At 37.7% G+C, this 16262-nt stretch overlaps 1 protein-coding gene across 6 annotated transcripts in view; it reads right to left on the bottom strand.

Annotated features, from left to right (window-relative positions):
- Positions 1 to 16262, bottom strand: part of TAFA1 (TAFA chemokine like family member 1) — a 770352-nt gene that overhangs the window by 397535 nt on the left and 356555 nt on the right. The window lies entirely within an intron of this gene.

The following is a 16262-nucleotide window of genomic DNA, read 5'->3' as shown; positions in this document are numbered from 1 at the left end:
TGAGATTAACATATACACACAACTATATATAAAATAATCAACAAAGACCTACAGTATAGCACAGAGAACTATACTCAAAATTCTGTAATAACCTATAAGGGAAAATATCTGAAAAGAATATATATATATATATATATATATATATATATATATATATATATATGAATCACTTTGTTCTACATCTGCAACTAACTCAACATTGTAAATCAACTATACTTCAATAGAGTATAGAGCTAAAGCAAATTCCAGTTATGGTTGAGGACCATAGTCCACGTTTAATTTCTTTTTTTTCCTCCATTTTTTCCTCTGATTTTTCATATCACCTTATAGGTTGATACCTAGGGATGTGAAAAAGAAGAAAATTAACATCCGCTGAGTATCTGTGATGTGCCACGCACAACACTGTAGGATACATAACCCTATCTCTAATTTATAGATTCAAATACTGAGGCTCATCACATAGCTAATAACTGGCAGAGCCAGGATTACAATTAATGTCTCTGCTTCTCTCCTTCCATGAGAACCGGCACATGTCTCTTTGTTCCATGTTGTAACCTCAGTACCTAATGGACACTTTCTAATCATTCTTCCATGCATATTATTACAACAATTTAGTTTCTCACCTATATGTAAGACCTGACTATCTTTTTAATATTTGTTGCTAAATGGGCATAAGGAAATCTGTTTCTTTTATTCATTCATTATTTATTCATTCAACAAATATTTATGAGGCTCTACTATGTTCCAGGCACCAGAGACACATACATCAGTGAGCAAAACAAAGATCCCTGCCCTTGTGGATCTTATATTCTAAAGGAAGAAGTGAGATAGTAAGTTATAAATTCAATAAATAAACAAATTATTAAAGATGTCAGAGAAAGATTCATTGACTCAGAGGAGATGAATGATTTAAAGGCCCATGAACCCATCAAAGTTGGGAATCATGACTGGATGGAATTAGAGTTTTGATAGGTATAATATTTTTGAAAATATTAAAGTGCTGCCCTTTTCATTCATCTTAAATCACAACACCCTGGGGCCCTCCTACCCTAATGGGTTTCAGTGCCTCAGAGAAAGGGCAGGCATTATCCAGAATAACAAAACCTATGCTTCACGTTGACTGTCAAATTAGATTTATTTTGAGTCCATAACAAGATAACAGTTCTGACAGTCAGGCCTCGTCAAAAGAGAAAAAAAAAAAAAATTCTCAAAGCTCCCTCCCCATATCAAGAAACAAGTCTGGTGATGGTATCCCTAGGGCTTTTCTACATGCTGTGGGTAGAGAAAATTCAGGATAGAACATGATGTAAGTTCCCATCAAAGGGGAAATGGAGAATGCTTTCAAGGAGACCAGGAGCTAGAGTTCTTACTTCTCATCAACCCCTATCCACTTTGGGGGACCAATCCTCAAGGGGAGTAATAAAACCACAAGCTATATTGACATGGAAGGCCATAAGCAGATTTCTACCTGCACCTTGAAAAAATTGCAACTAAGGTGCACCTTCTAATATGTGGAAGCTGCCACAGAATATAAATGGCCACATGGCATAGTCAGAAGGTAACTCCTTCAGGCTGATCCACCTCCCCAGTGTATCATGGTGTATCATGGATTGCTTACGATATGGGAAAGATTTGAAAGTAGCTCTTGAGTATAACAAATGGTAGCTGAGAATTAAGAACCAAGAACCTGCCATGGTTCTGCTAGGGTAATTTTTAGGGTGTCTCTTGGAGTGGAAATGAGGAAGATGAACATCAGTTTAACATCATCATAGCTGAGAACCAGGAGAATCACCTGAGCCAGCAGGAGCCAAATGAGACCAAGTTCTAGAGTGGGAAATGAGAAGTGAAAAGGAGAGCCACTAGGGCCCATTGCGTGGAAAGAACAGTTTCAGCAGCTGTGAACTTGAGAGACATACAAAGAATGATGTTCAGTTCAGGCTGGACAAGAATGTTCTCAATAGAGCCCAATAAGAACCCAGGGGACAATCCAGCTACCCATACTCACTCCCTCCAGCCTTCCTTTCTCCATCACCCATGAGTACACAGAAGCTTTTTATCTACACCTAATGACATCTTGGATTTTGAGGAAGGACAGGAAAAACTTTTGAGAGGAAATAAACATATATGAAACTGACTTTCAAATATTAATTTGTGAATATTTATATAAAAGAGACTGAGCTAATCTGAAAGAGATTGTTTAAAATTAGCAGTGAATGAAACACCTAAAATTAAGCTATTCCCAGCCAACCTTGTTCGGCTAGAGACGATAAAACTGAGTTGTAGTGTATAAATCTTGATCTCTAGATAAAAGGGCTACTGACTCAGCTATTATGATTTATCCTGCCTTATTCTTTATGCACGTGGAGCCAACTGATTTCATTATGGCACATTTGGGGAGTGCAATTGCTATGCTGGTAGGTGTCCAGATATTAAGCATTTCTGTTTATGATTTCTGAGAGATGTATTTTGGAAGGATGAAGTGTTCTTTTGCCTGTTGAAGTGCTTACAAACTCTTTGAGAAAAATTGCTTAATAAGCCCCATGAAAGATTTACTTGAGATAGAAGGAAGAATTTACGGGCAGAACATGGCTCAATTTCCTTGAGCCAATCATGGCTCAATCATTCAGACAGAATGATTACAGGGTCATTGTCTTGATCAGTCACAGTCACAGAAAGGCCTTGCCTGATGTTGATGTTTTGTGAAATTCTTTATGTTCAACACGAGCACACCAAGGCCCACCTGTGTGTGTGTGAGGCCAGCTTCTGTCTCTCAGGGCTGTTTTTCTCTGTGAATGTTCATTCTTTCACTCACTTGTAGAGGTTTATCAAAATTGATAATTATATAATTCACTGGTCTGTTTACCTGATATTTTGTCTGTTCTTTATAGTAGAAAATGAGCACTATACAGATAGACACCATGTCTAACTGGCTCTTCATTTTACCCCGAGTGACTGCTCAGCGCCAAGGAACAAAGCACCCAGTAGACTGAGAAATCTTGGAAGGTCTCAAATCAGACGCTGATAATCATGTTAAATCTTATGGCTCAGAGCATTGAAGAAATGAGAATGGTTGGAAAGTCAGGCAGTTATTCCAGACTCCAAAAAGCAAAACTTCACAGTGAAAACTTCTTAAGATATGTTCTCAGAAGCTAGCCAGTAGAGTATATTTCTTTATTATGCTATTTGTTTCAGATAACCTGCCAAGCTATTTAAAATGCCAACTTATCAATGTGTCAGCATCCCTAAAGAGAAGCCTGTGGGGCCCTGGGTGATCACAAGGAAGGTTGGAGAACCATTAACTTATATTTTCATTTAAGAGGGGAAAGCATTCAGCTAGGATGGTCTAGTAGCTTAGAACATTGGAGAACCAAAAAAAAATATATATCCTTCATTAAGAAAACTATTCTGGAATAGATTGTTTTTCACACCTGATTTCAAGACATTTCAGTAGTTGGCTGATTGATATTTAACTCATATTAGATTGTTTCAAAGAATAATAACTTTTTCACATGTGTTAGAACACGTAAGTATTTCGGTCGTTTTGGTGGATGGAAATCTTTCTGAGGAAGAGATTTGGGATCAAAGAAGCAAAGGTCTTACTGACATTGACTTTTGAAGTAGCATCACCACTAACATCCTAGTTTTCTATGACTTGTCACAGGGTTGACTGATTCTCTCATCCAAAGAAAACTCATCCAGACTCTCTTAGCGTCAGGTAATTTGCCAGATGCCATAGAAACAGGAGTGAAGAGTAGATGTAATTTTTGCCCTCTGATGTCACAGTCACAAAAGAAAGCAGATGCTGAGCAAGGAATTACCTGTGAGCTGTGTTACAAAAGGAGAGGTACACAGGACCACTAGAGAACATAAAGAAGGCCTATCCAGACTCACAGGGTTACAGATGGAGGGGAGCAGCATAGGGTACAAAATAGGGAAAACAGCATTAGCTGAGATGTCTTTGCATGTGTTTAGAGTTGTAGACTTAAATCTTACATTTGTAATTCCAATGATTCAAATCTTGATGTAGCCTTAAGATTCTATTTCTTAATGTAAAAACGAATTGTCAATATCCTGGCTGTGATTTTGCAAGATGATACCATTGGGGGGAAACGGGGAAAGGGTACACCAGGATCTTTTTGTATGCAAATCTACAAGTATCTCAAAATAAATGTTTAATTTTTTTAAAATGCCACACATATCTTGCAGGAATTTGTTGCATGTGTTGGAGAGAAGACTTCTGAGTTATCAGACAACTCAGCCACCACAACTTCAAAAACTGCAATTCTCAGCTACTAGGATGTCTGGCTCATATTAACTGGTCTTCACAGCTTTGGTGATTGAATGAATGAGCACAAATTCTTGGTGAGTAGGCAGGCTCAGGCTGCTAACCTCAACTGCAAAGACTTGGTCATTATAGTGAAATGTTCACTTAGTGTTTAAGAGGGGCTTTTAGGAGGTCAGCCAGCTAATTCCATTTTCAGAGGTCATACAAATAATAGCCTCTGTGAGTCAGGAACACGTTTTTTAACTAGAAATTTTAATTCATGTCAGGATCGTTTATATTTCTCTCTTTAATATTTTATCCTTTATTCCTAAAGAGGCCTAGCCCAGACATCGAGGGACCATGTAAATACAGTTGGCTGAATTATTAAAAGGATTCTCTCTGAGCACCTCAAGGACTACACAAGGCTTTTTTAGTTAACATTTCCATCTAGGCAAGGAAGGTCAGGACCGCACTTCAACCACAAAGATTAGAGTTGGCATAGTCAACTGTGATAATATGAACCCTGGGATTCATGGCTTGGTTTCCCTGGAAAGTGTAATTAATAATCCATATTTGCTAAACCTCTAATCTAAATACATTTTAGGATCTGCTTTTTCTCCTATACCCTCCATACCCTACACTGAAACCATCTTCTCAGAAGTGGGACGAGCCTCTGAATTGGGTTTTTAAAGTGTTCATGTTAATTAATTTATCAACAATGCATCCAGCCACCTATCCATCCATCTATCATCATAATGAGGAAGAGAAGCTAATGTTTATTATCTACTTACCATATAACAGGCAGTGTGCTGAAAATTTTATAGAATTTATATTATTTCATTTAACTTTTATAAAAAAGCATTATATCCATCTTATAGATGATTAAATTGAGGCACAGAAAGATTAACTGCCTTGATTAAGATCACTTAGCCAATGCTGATAATTCCCAAATTTAACTTTCCCACCCTGACCTCTCTCTCTTTTTTAAAAAAATATTTTTTATTAATTTTTATTGGAGTCTAGTTGCTTTACTTTCTCTCTTGAGTTTGACTCATACATCCAATTTCACACTTGAACATCCCCAGCTATAAGTCTAAGAAGCACCTCACAGCCAAAATGTTAACTACCCTCCCCTCTACGTCCACGAAACCTTTGCTCCCTCGTATCCCCCAATTCAGTGATGACAACCACTGACTGACAACCTAGTCTCTCAGGCCAAAAACTACAGAGTCCACCTGAACATCTCTTTCCCTCTCACCCGACATCCTAGCCACCAGCATATACATTTACCTCCACCTTCCAAATAGATCCAGAATGTGACCATTTCTCACCATCTCCAGTGATAACACAGTCACCTCTCACCTTGTCAACGGTAACTGCTCTCTAAGGGGTCTTTCCACTTCCACGTTTGACTTTCTATACCCCATTCAAACACACAGAGTGATAGTAACTTTTCAAAATTTCAAATATCAAGTCACTCCTTGGTCCGAAGTTCTCGCTATATTTATTTTGTCATCCCTATCTCTTAGCACAGCTCTGATAGATGGAATCAATATTCATAATAGGGTCCCAGACCATTTCAGTGGTAACTTCCAGTAGAAACAATGAAAAGCCTACAAGTTTAGAATTGCAAAATTGGTAGAAACTGAGAAATTATCTAGTAATATGTTCTCATTTACAGAGCAGGAAACTGAAGCTTAGGAATATTTGATGACTGCCAAGGGTCAAGTAGCTAAGAAGTAGTTGAACTCAATTTCATACTAAGGATCCCCAGCTCCTGGCCAGTGCTTTATACATGATGTCACACTGTCTCCACCTACCTGGTGACTAGGAATGGAAACCTCTAGATGTGTCAGAACCACAGACGATCCATAAAACCAAAATCAATGGAAAGATAAATTCCGTGTATTTGCCTGATATTACCAGTTCACCCTGGCTGTGGATACAGTCAATTAATAGAATTGTTATATTATTTTTCAGTTAAATTAATAGAGGCTATGGACGCTCTGTGAGTATACACTATTTCCAAGTCTGTATTATAAGGTCATTTATATAAAACCTTTTAATGGCCTTGGAAAATAATAACCAGAAGTATTAACCTTCTAATGGATGATAAAGACTGTCTCAGTAAAAACAAATGTTACTCTAAACTAAATTTAAATGATCTTGTTTTATTTATTTATCATGGGCTTATAGAAAGACAGAAACATGAGCTGTTTCTGACATTGCTGTAACCCCAGTATGTGGCACATAGTGTCAGCTCAATAAATATTTATTGAATAAATGAATTAATGAGTTTTGTTTATCACAGAAATATTTGTAATAGGCAAAAATTAGAAACAATATAAATGCCCAGTAGTAAGACATTGGATATATAATTTATGGAACATTTATACAATAAAATAAAATCCCTGTGAAGTAGAAGCATATTTACTGTCTTGGAAGACACTCAGAGTATGCTGCTTCATTACAAAAGCAAACTGTAAAAAGTTTATGTTTAATATAACACCATGTTTTAAGTACAAGGATGGATGAGTGGATGGACAGGAAGGTGGGATGCAAGAAGGCCAGGAGGAAGGAAGGAAGGAAGGAAAGGAGATAAGTAAAGGAAGAAAAACAACAACAACAAAAAGAAATCTGGAAAGATATTTTCTAAAATATTTTCTCTAGGTGATAGTTATAAATAATCTATGGCTTATTTTTATGATTTTGCATTAATAAAACTGATTACTTGTATGGACATTAATCATTGTTTTTAAAAATGTCTGGAATAGAGAGTCAAATTTTATTGGCAACCTCACGTCTTATGAACTAAATGCAAAATACTGAGAGTAATTATTTTCTTTCACTGCCACAAATAACAAAAAAAATCCTCCAAACCAAATGAACATCTATTAACCAGTATTTTCAACTATTGTCTCAGAAAGATTTATATTGAAGTATCTGGGTATGAGAGCTTTATGGATTTTGCAAATCAGATTCAGTTCCTTTCTAAATGCAATTCCTGTACAACAGTAGGTATTCAATGGTAACTAAGCAGGGTTATTTGAACAATGCATAAATATTTCATAGTGTGCGAAGAGCCACAAATGCCAAACTCTAAAATGTCTGCAAACACGCAAGATTTCCAGTTGCAAGAGTGTAATTATTGTCTGGGGATCTGTCAGGTGTCTTGTTGAAGACTCTTTATTTTGATAAAATGATGATCTTGCAAGAAGAATAATACCCTAACATCTCAATGATCCTGATCAAGGAGAAAGATTCTGTAAATCATTTAAGAGAACACTACTTAAAGCCTTCTGTTATCCAATAACATCAAAGAATTCCTCTCCAATGGGCCACTGTCTGGGAAAATGCGTCTATATCACAATAAGCTATGTGGCCACAAGTCTGAAACTTCAAAATCACTATTATTGGCAACAAGCTGCCCTCACTCTTTACGCTAAATTAAAAGTAAATAAAGTTATCTCATCTTCCCTTTCCCACTTTCACATTACAGAATAAAGAGTTAAAAAAAATAATAAACCAAGAATTCAGACACAAATTTTGAAATCAGAAGGGGAAATTATAGTCAGAGTGTTTTTTATGCAGTTGGTCAATCTTATGACTTAAGAATAAATGAATATGAGAAGAAAGAATGCTGTTTTAAATGCAACAGTCGGAGACACTTACAGCAATCAGACAATAGAGACATATACAATTCACAGCTCACACTGCTGAAATGAGAGGCAGAGAGAAAGGTGAGAGGTCTGCAAGTTGTATGGACCACCCAGAAAATAACCGGCAACTCCAAGAAGCTCCAGACATACACAGGACCCTAGACAGTTACTGACATCTGACACTGGTAAGGATCCTTTCCTGGTTGAAGGCGATGATCAGTGCCCCCAATAACCTGGACCATATTCTGGAAATGTCTATGACCATAGAACACTTTGGGAAAGAAGAGGAAGTGACCTTACAAGGTCTTTATTCTGGACTACTAGTCAAATCAGAACATCAGGTAATCCTCCACTACCAGATGTCTTGATTAATGACTGGCCATTTTCATATTTACAAATGGACTGTGCCTCTTGTGAACAGAGAAATCCCTCCAGGGCAGGAGAGAGAATTGTGAATTTCACGCATCAGATGTTGGTTTTCTTAAATACCAGAATTATTGCTCAGCTTTGCAACAAAGATCAAGACGTGTGGCTAGAATTATCCACGTTGGGCACATCTGCTCCAGCAGGGATGTCTGTGGTGCTGTAGTTGCCCATCAACTGGCACATCAATGTGGAAAAAGATTTGGGGAAAAGCACAGCCCCCATAAGAACACTTTCAAAGAATGATTATCAAAGTCCCCACATTGGGGGCATTTACTGATAACCTGCTCAAACTACAGAATATCTAAAGTTGTAATAAACCTTTTCTCTAGTCTCTGAATGACTAGGTAGTTCTAGTGAATTGTAAATATGTGACAGAAACTTGCATTTACAGGCATAGGTAGATACATTCTTTGAAATGGATAAAAGGTAAAAACAACAAAATTCGCTTCTGAGCTCTGCAGAAAGCGGTATCTTCATCTTCAGTCTCTTGTAAGGGTCAGGAGTAGTAATAACTTGCAAGATTCGTATTTGAATCTGTTTTGGTGATTGAGCTAAACTGATGAAAAAGCAGAGACCATGAGGAAACAGAAGCAGAGAGAGAAAAATACCAGACAAAGACTGAATAAAGGCTACTTGATAATGGACCAGAAGCAAGAAAAAACACCAAAAGAAGCCAAGACCAACATAGTGGTTGAAGCCTGTAGCTGCCAGAGGGAAGAAGGAATGATTACAGAGGTCTGCAGTGATGCTTTGAATTCATCTCCATTTCTCGAGAACCTCAACAGTGTAACAATGCGTGTTCAGATTCTCAGGAGCACTGCACTGGCCTCATGGCCGTAATCACTCACTCAGTTGCTCCAGCCTGAATAAATCTGTTCCATGCCACTAAAAGAGCCTAAGTTAAAGCATGTTTACAATAAGAAAGAACAAAGAAATCACTTGAAATCTCACTACTCACACATAATGATCGTTTGGGGGTATTCATCTATAGTCTTTTTGATGTATAATTTTCTTTTAAATGATTTTCACATAAAATCTATAGAAAACAGGCAATGAAAATCCAGATAATTTGAGAAACAACAAAAGTTATGATCACCTAAAATACTTAACTACTTAGAAAAGAATAGGTGAGGGTTTGGGGCTTGGTGCAGTTAAGTGCCTCAATTAACTTTCTTACTGCTTGCAATGCTTTTTATGCCTCAATAGATCTCTCCTCTGATTTGAGAGGCACTCTCTCATTTGGTATGTGTGTGATGTAAGGCATGGCCTTCACACCCTTTCATTCGGGCTCCTTTATGCTGGTAAGCACTTTGCGACTACAAAAAAAAAAAAAAAAATGAAAGGACCGAAATGGAAGGCTATGAACTTCATTAATATTAAATATTAATCCCTCACAAATTAAGGTACCATTCCATTAAACGTTAACTGCACTCTTATAGCATGTCTGAAGGACAGGTAGGATACCTCCTCCTTATATATGGATAAATGGATAGAGAGAGGCAGTGACTTCTTCAGTGTCAAACAGCAGCATAATCAGTAATGACAAGCTAGGCCTTAATTGCTATTAAACTCTAATTTATTCAATTCAGTCCTATACTTATTAGACACTTCCAAGATAGCCCACCATTGTGTCATCTCTGGGGATACAGCAGAAACACAATTCGTTCCTACTTTAAGGCTTTCACTGTTTAGTGGGACAGGCAGGCAGAAACAAATTATTATAACACACTGTACAAAGGAAATCATCATCATCATCCTCTGTGTCATTGTCAACATCATCATCAACACCTGGGTATGCTTTAGCACTGTCCTATTTTCTCACTTGAATTCTATTTTTCAGTTCTCAAACACGAAAAGAGTTCAGGCACTATCAATGGCCCCAGTTTACAGATGTGGAAACAAGACTTTGAGAGATTAATAATTACTTGATGTCATAAGCTACCATGTCATGCTTAGAGCCTGAACCCAGGTTTATCTGCCAGCAAAGTTCAGGCTTATAACCACTGTATTGATGTGTCTCCTATATTTAAGGTTTATATAAATTGCTCCAGGAATAAAAATGAGGAATACTTTTAATTAGGAAATAGGAATAATGCAAAGACTCCTGATGGCTTATTGGTTTTTGGGAGGGCATTTTGGTATGTTGCTCTCTTTTATCAAACTCTGATACCCAAAGACAACTCAACTAAAAGTCAAAAGACCTGGTCTCGGGTCCCAGCTCTTCCATTCAACCTTCACTAAGAATGCTCAAAGGGCAATAGAAGAACAACAAAAACATCTCACAACATTTCTATGATGCTCATTTAATTCTGCTGATGGAGATTTTTCTTAAATGATTGGGAGGGATTTTTTTTCTATGAAAGATAACGGTTCTTGGTCCATCAGCTGTAATGTTGACATCGACTACTTTTCTATCCACTTGAGAGAATCGGAAGATGTTTAAGGGTTAAAAGGCTAACTTACTTAGGCAACATCTTAATTGCTGCTCCTTCACAATGTGTAATAAAACAGCATTTACTTTTAACAACCCCCTTGTTAAAGTCCTTGGGACTTAAAACGTGTAAACTGAAAGCAATTCATTATAATTCTACTAAAGTGATCTTTTCTTTGTGGAGTTGAATGTAACATCCTAGTTAGGTTTTCAATATTCTTATCACAAACTACAAGTTGGTTTCTGAATCAGCTTATAGAAAAGGAACAGAGAGGAAGAAAACTCATTGAAGGTGACTAATAGTCTATTAACCTAGGAGTAAGATTCAGAGTCACAGGGGTCCCAGACTTCAACGGAAAGCCAAAAAACAGCTAATTTTACCCCCAGTGCCAGTTAGTAGGGAAGGCAGTAAGTACACAGTCCTTATAAAGCAGATTCCAATGCTGGCCAGTCTCAACGCAGTATTGTATACAAAAGAAGCAGTCAGATTTATAGTTATAAAAAATGTTCTAACGACAGTATTTATTGACCCTGGATCTATCTTCTGTGACTCTTACTTTGTCTAGTCTTCAGTCTTGCATGTTAAATGTGTCTCTTTTGTCAACTGTCAGTTTCCTGGGAAAGGCCAATCACCCATGACCCAAAGAAGTAATGTTTACAACAGAGGCATCTTGCTGAAACAATTCCAGAGGAATCAAAAACGGAACATTCTAAATGTTAAAAAAGTGTCCTGGGATAACAAATGCAAAGATGCTTAAGTAAGAGGTTTCCCAAGATTTAAGAAGCAACATTCAACATTCAACATTCAACATTGAAGTAATTTATCCAAAGAACACAAGCACTGTGGTTTTGAACAAGCTCAGGAGTGATATAGACCTGGATTTGAATTCCAGACCTACCATAAAACAGACTTAGGTATTATTTCACCTCCCTGAGCCTCAGTGTTCTCATATGTACAATGGGGATAATAATACTCTCTCACAGAGTTGGGTTATAAGCTTTGCCAGATGCTTTATATACTTTTTTTTCCATTTTAATCCCACTATATCCCTTTCATATAGGCACTTTCGTTTTCCCTATTTTTACTGGTGTAAAAATTGAGACTTCAAGAATTTACGTATTTGCTCGAAGTCATGTAGCTAAGGAAATGTTTGCACTGGGATACAATCCCAGGAATTTGAACCTGAGCATTAAAGTCTTCAATTATACTCTGTACAGCCTCTCACGTATAGAGTATCCGGCCTATAGAAAGCACTTGATAAATATATATCACCATCCTCACCATCATCATCATTATCGTTTTTACTTCTGCTACTACCATTCTTCTATAGTTACTACCATGACTCCTGCTAATACTCACTGCTATTTCTACTACCGCTGCTATAACTAATACATACTCGGGGGAAAAAAGGATTGTGCAGGAGATTGTGACATTTACCTTTTAAAAATATGGAAACATTTTAATCCAACAGAATTTTATACTGAAACTTTATTGGACAGTTTGAAACGAGTATGCCATGTATCACTGAAGAGAACCTTCCAAACCAACAGGTCCACCCTGGTAGTGCTATTGTTATTCATATTTTTATGTTCTCCTTAGATATAAGGTAAATAATAGAAAGGGGAGAAAAGAATCAAGGGGTGCAAAGATATAGATAGATAGATAGATAGATAGATAGATAGAAAGGTAGATAGGGATAGAGATAGAGATATTTCAATATTGAAAAATGAGTGTCAGCATGGAACCCTGGAGACACTCACTGCCCCAATCCAGTGGACTTCACTCTTAGAGCCTGGTCCTGTCATATATTTGCTATGAAATCTAAAGTAAATCAGGCAGCCTCAGGGGGTTTCTATCTTTTTTTTTAATCACAGATAATACACTATCAGGTTGTTTCTAACTCTAATATTCCATAAATCCATAAAAATGCCTTTTTCTTATAATAAAGCCATAGGTCTAAGTAATCCTCCCAGAAGCCCACAACCAATGGAAACATCTACCCAAAGGAGGTCTCTTCTCCTGGTTTATCTTATTTTCTAATTAACCAAGAGGATGGTCTGTCTGAAAATTTCCTTTGGAAGTCTAGAATTTAGACGCATGTCACGGCACACAGTGTTTTCTCTTCAGAAATCCTTCTAATGAGCTGGGGAAGAGCATATTGTTCCTTTTTAGAAAAAATTCACTGGAGTTCTTTGTATTCTAACATAAACTAATTATTGCTGAAAACTGCAGGAATGGGATAACACTGCTCTGAATGCTTTATATTTGTAGTGTTCTTTTCAGTTTACCCGAGTTTTCATATATTATTAGGTCATGTGTACCAAACTTCAGACCAAACCAGTGTCAGACTTTAGACTCATAATGTCCAAATGGCTGTAGACATCTCTGTGTGGACATCCCCCCGGTGCCACAAACTGCACAGTCCAAAACTGAACTCACCGAACCTGTAAGCACTCTGTTATGCTTTATCTTGGTTAGTGGCATTGCTGTTCACCCAATTCTCAAGACAGAAACCTGACTTTTGTCTCTATTTTTCTAAACTTGTCCTCAGACAATCAAGACCTACCTATTGAATCTCCTAAGCATTTCTTTTTTCAATTTATTTTTATTGAGGTATAATTAATTTACAATGTTGTATTAGTTTCAAATGTACAGAAAAGTGATTCAGTTATACATACATATATATATATGTATATATTCTTTTTCAGATTCTTTTCCATTATAGGTTATTACAAGATGTTGAGTATAGTTCCCTGTGCTATACAGTACGTCCCTGTTATTTACCCATTTCATATATAGTAGTGTATATATATTAATCCCAGACTCCTAAGCATTTCTTAAATATCCTCTCTTCATCCTTTCACTAATGTTTGTGTTCCACCTCTTCACCATCTGTCGCCTGGATCCCCGCAGGTCCTCCTAACTAGTCACCTGGCCTGTCATATTTCCTACAAACCCATGCTCCATAGATTCACCAGAATAATAATAAAAATATCACCCCCTGATATCCCTGTGAAGGAATCCACAGTATAAAACCCAAGGACCTTCATGACCTGACCCTCACCTACTTCTCTAGTCTCACATCCCCCACTTTCTGGTCTAGCATCCTGCGTCTGTTCCCATCTCTATGATTTTGCACATGATGTCTGCTCTGCTAGGACTGCCACCTGCTATTAGCCCAGCTGGTAAATGACCTGGCAGATTCCTCCTCATCCTTTAAGCTTCAGCTCAAGGATTATACCTTTGAATAACAAAAAAATATAGTAAGAGAAGATATAGTACGTACAATGTGCTAGGCTAAGCAAATTATAAGTATGAACACATTCAATTCTTCCAATGACCATATTAGTCAAGGGCTATTTTTATCCTCATTTTACAGGTGAGGAAACTGAGGCATAAAAAGGGTAAGGGACTCACTCAAGGTCACAACTAGCAAATGGCAGAGCTGGAATGGGAATTCAAGCTGCCTAGCTCCAGAATTCTGTTCTTAACCACTATACCTCACCTCCTCCAGTGAGCCTTCCATGATTTACTAATATCACTCCACCCATCTTACTGGTAAGATCTAGTTACTGGCAGTCTCAGGCCCTTGTTTTCCACCCTAGTGATTGATGGTGCATCTAAACCATTGTTTCCCAAAGTGCAATCCTAGCAGCACCCTCATCAAAATGATCCAGCATGTTACGTTCAAAGCTGCAGAGTTGAAGTTTCTCTTTTTCTAAAAATCATCCAAAAAATGCAGACTCCTGCATCTCCCTCCAGACCTACTGATCTGCAATCTCAAAGGAAAGACCTGGATATCTGCATTACAATCTACATAGCAGATTCTTACGTGCAATGATGTGGGGGAGTAAATCAAATAAGGCAGGTAACGCACTCCAACCATGGCTTTTCACGTAGTCAATGCCCAAAACATTAGTTCCTATTGTTATTATGGTTGTCTTTACTACTGTTCGATCCAAGGGGAAGAAGCAAGAACAGTGTTTCTATTCACTAAGAAAAAAGGTGGGAAACAGGGACAGCAAGCCATGCCACTAAAACCATAACATGTGGGGTCTTCCTTGATCAGGCAAAGAATAATTTGGAAGGAAGGAAGAAGTTTGCGGTTTCCAGTTCCATGTTTTCTGAGGCTTATTGTAGGGAAACCACAGGGGAAGATAAGGCACAGTTACATTTTTATTTTAGCAGCTCTGTTCCTGAGAATAGTGGCGCCTACTTAAGTAACATGACCCCCAGTACAGGAACTGGAGTGATTAAAGATTTAAAAGCTTAGAACCATCAGCATTGTCATACTATGATATCTAAAGCCTCAGAACAGCAGAAATAGCCAGCTAACATAAACAAGAGGAATCTGTCTGAGCTAGAAATAGATGTCTGACTCTGAAAGAGAAAATCTACAAGAAAGTTAACCCCATGAGGGCATTAAAGTCCTTCATGGACAGAATGACATCTTCAGCACAGTCATCCACATGTTCAAAATCTTGCTCCATGTTGCATTTCTTATTTTATGTGTATCAGTTATTTATCCCTTACCTACTAGTCAGTTTGAAACTTTTTTTTGAGGTCAGAAGTGTTTGTCTAGTGTGGATTAGTTCTTAGTCTCTAGTCTCCAATGTCCAGAGACAGTGGCCAATAATTTAATCAATCATGCCTACAAAATGAAACTTCCATGAAAACCTTTTAATGGGGTCTGAAGAACTTCCACGTTGGAGAACACATACATGTATGTGCCGGAAGGGTGGTACACTCCAATGCTGCAGATACAGCGCTTCTGTGCTGGGGACCTGCTGGACCTCTCCCTGTATACTTATTCATCTGGTTGTACATTTTATCCTTTATAATATCCTTTATAATAAACTGATAATGGTAAGTAAAGTGTTTCCCTGACTTCTAAGAGCCATTCTAGTAAATTCTTGAGCCTAAGGAGGGGGTTGTAGGAACCCCCAATTTATAGCCAGTTGGTCAGAAGTATGGAAGGCTTGGGACTTGTGACTGGCATTTGCCAGGGTGGAGGGCCAGTCTTATGGGACCGAGCCCTTAACCTCTATCCAAGTAGTCAGTGTCAAAAGTGAATTGAATTGTAGGACATCCAGTAGGTGACAAGAGAGTTAGAGAAACAGTTGTGGTGGAGAAAAATATCTCATACAGTTGGTTTCAAAAGTGCAGGTGAAAACACTTTCAAAAGAAGTAAGTTTGAAAGACCATGAGTCAGATTCAAGCATTAGGCAAGAAAGGTTGTTCAATGACCCCAATGGTATCTTGAAACACAAACGGCAAAACACTAGGGACCCTCTCAATCACTCATTAGGTGCCCTTGTAATGGGCTTCCAGAACATCCAACACATTGCCCACCATAGTCAATTGCTCTCATTCTTGTTTAGAAAATCTTCTCCCAAAGATCATATGTTCAGATTTATGTAATCAGGTAAGAAGCCAATTGGCAATCATCCTTGGTAAGTCCCAAGTAAAACAAACTAAAAC

The sequence above is a fragment of the Pseudorca crassidens genome, chromosome 10 (assembly GCF_039906515.1).
Source record: "Pseudorca crassidens isolate mPseCra1 chromosome 10, mPseCra1.hap1, whole genome shotgun sequence".
Lineage (NCBI taxonomy): Eukaryota > Metazoa > Chordata > Mammalia > Artiodactyla > Delphinidae > Pseudorca > Pseudorca crassidens.
The sequence above is the reverse complement of the archived record's forward strand: the minus strand, read 5'-3'. Positions and strand labels throughout refer to the sequence as shown.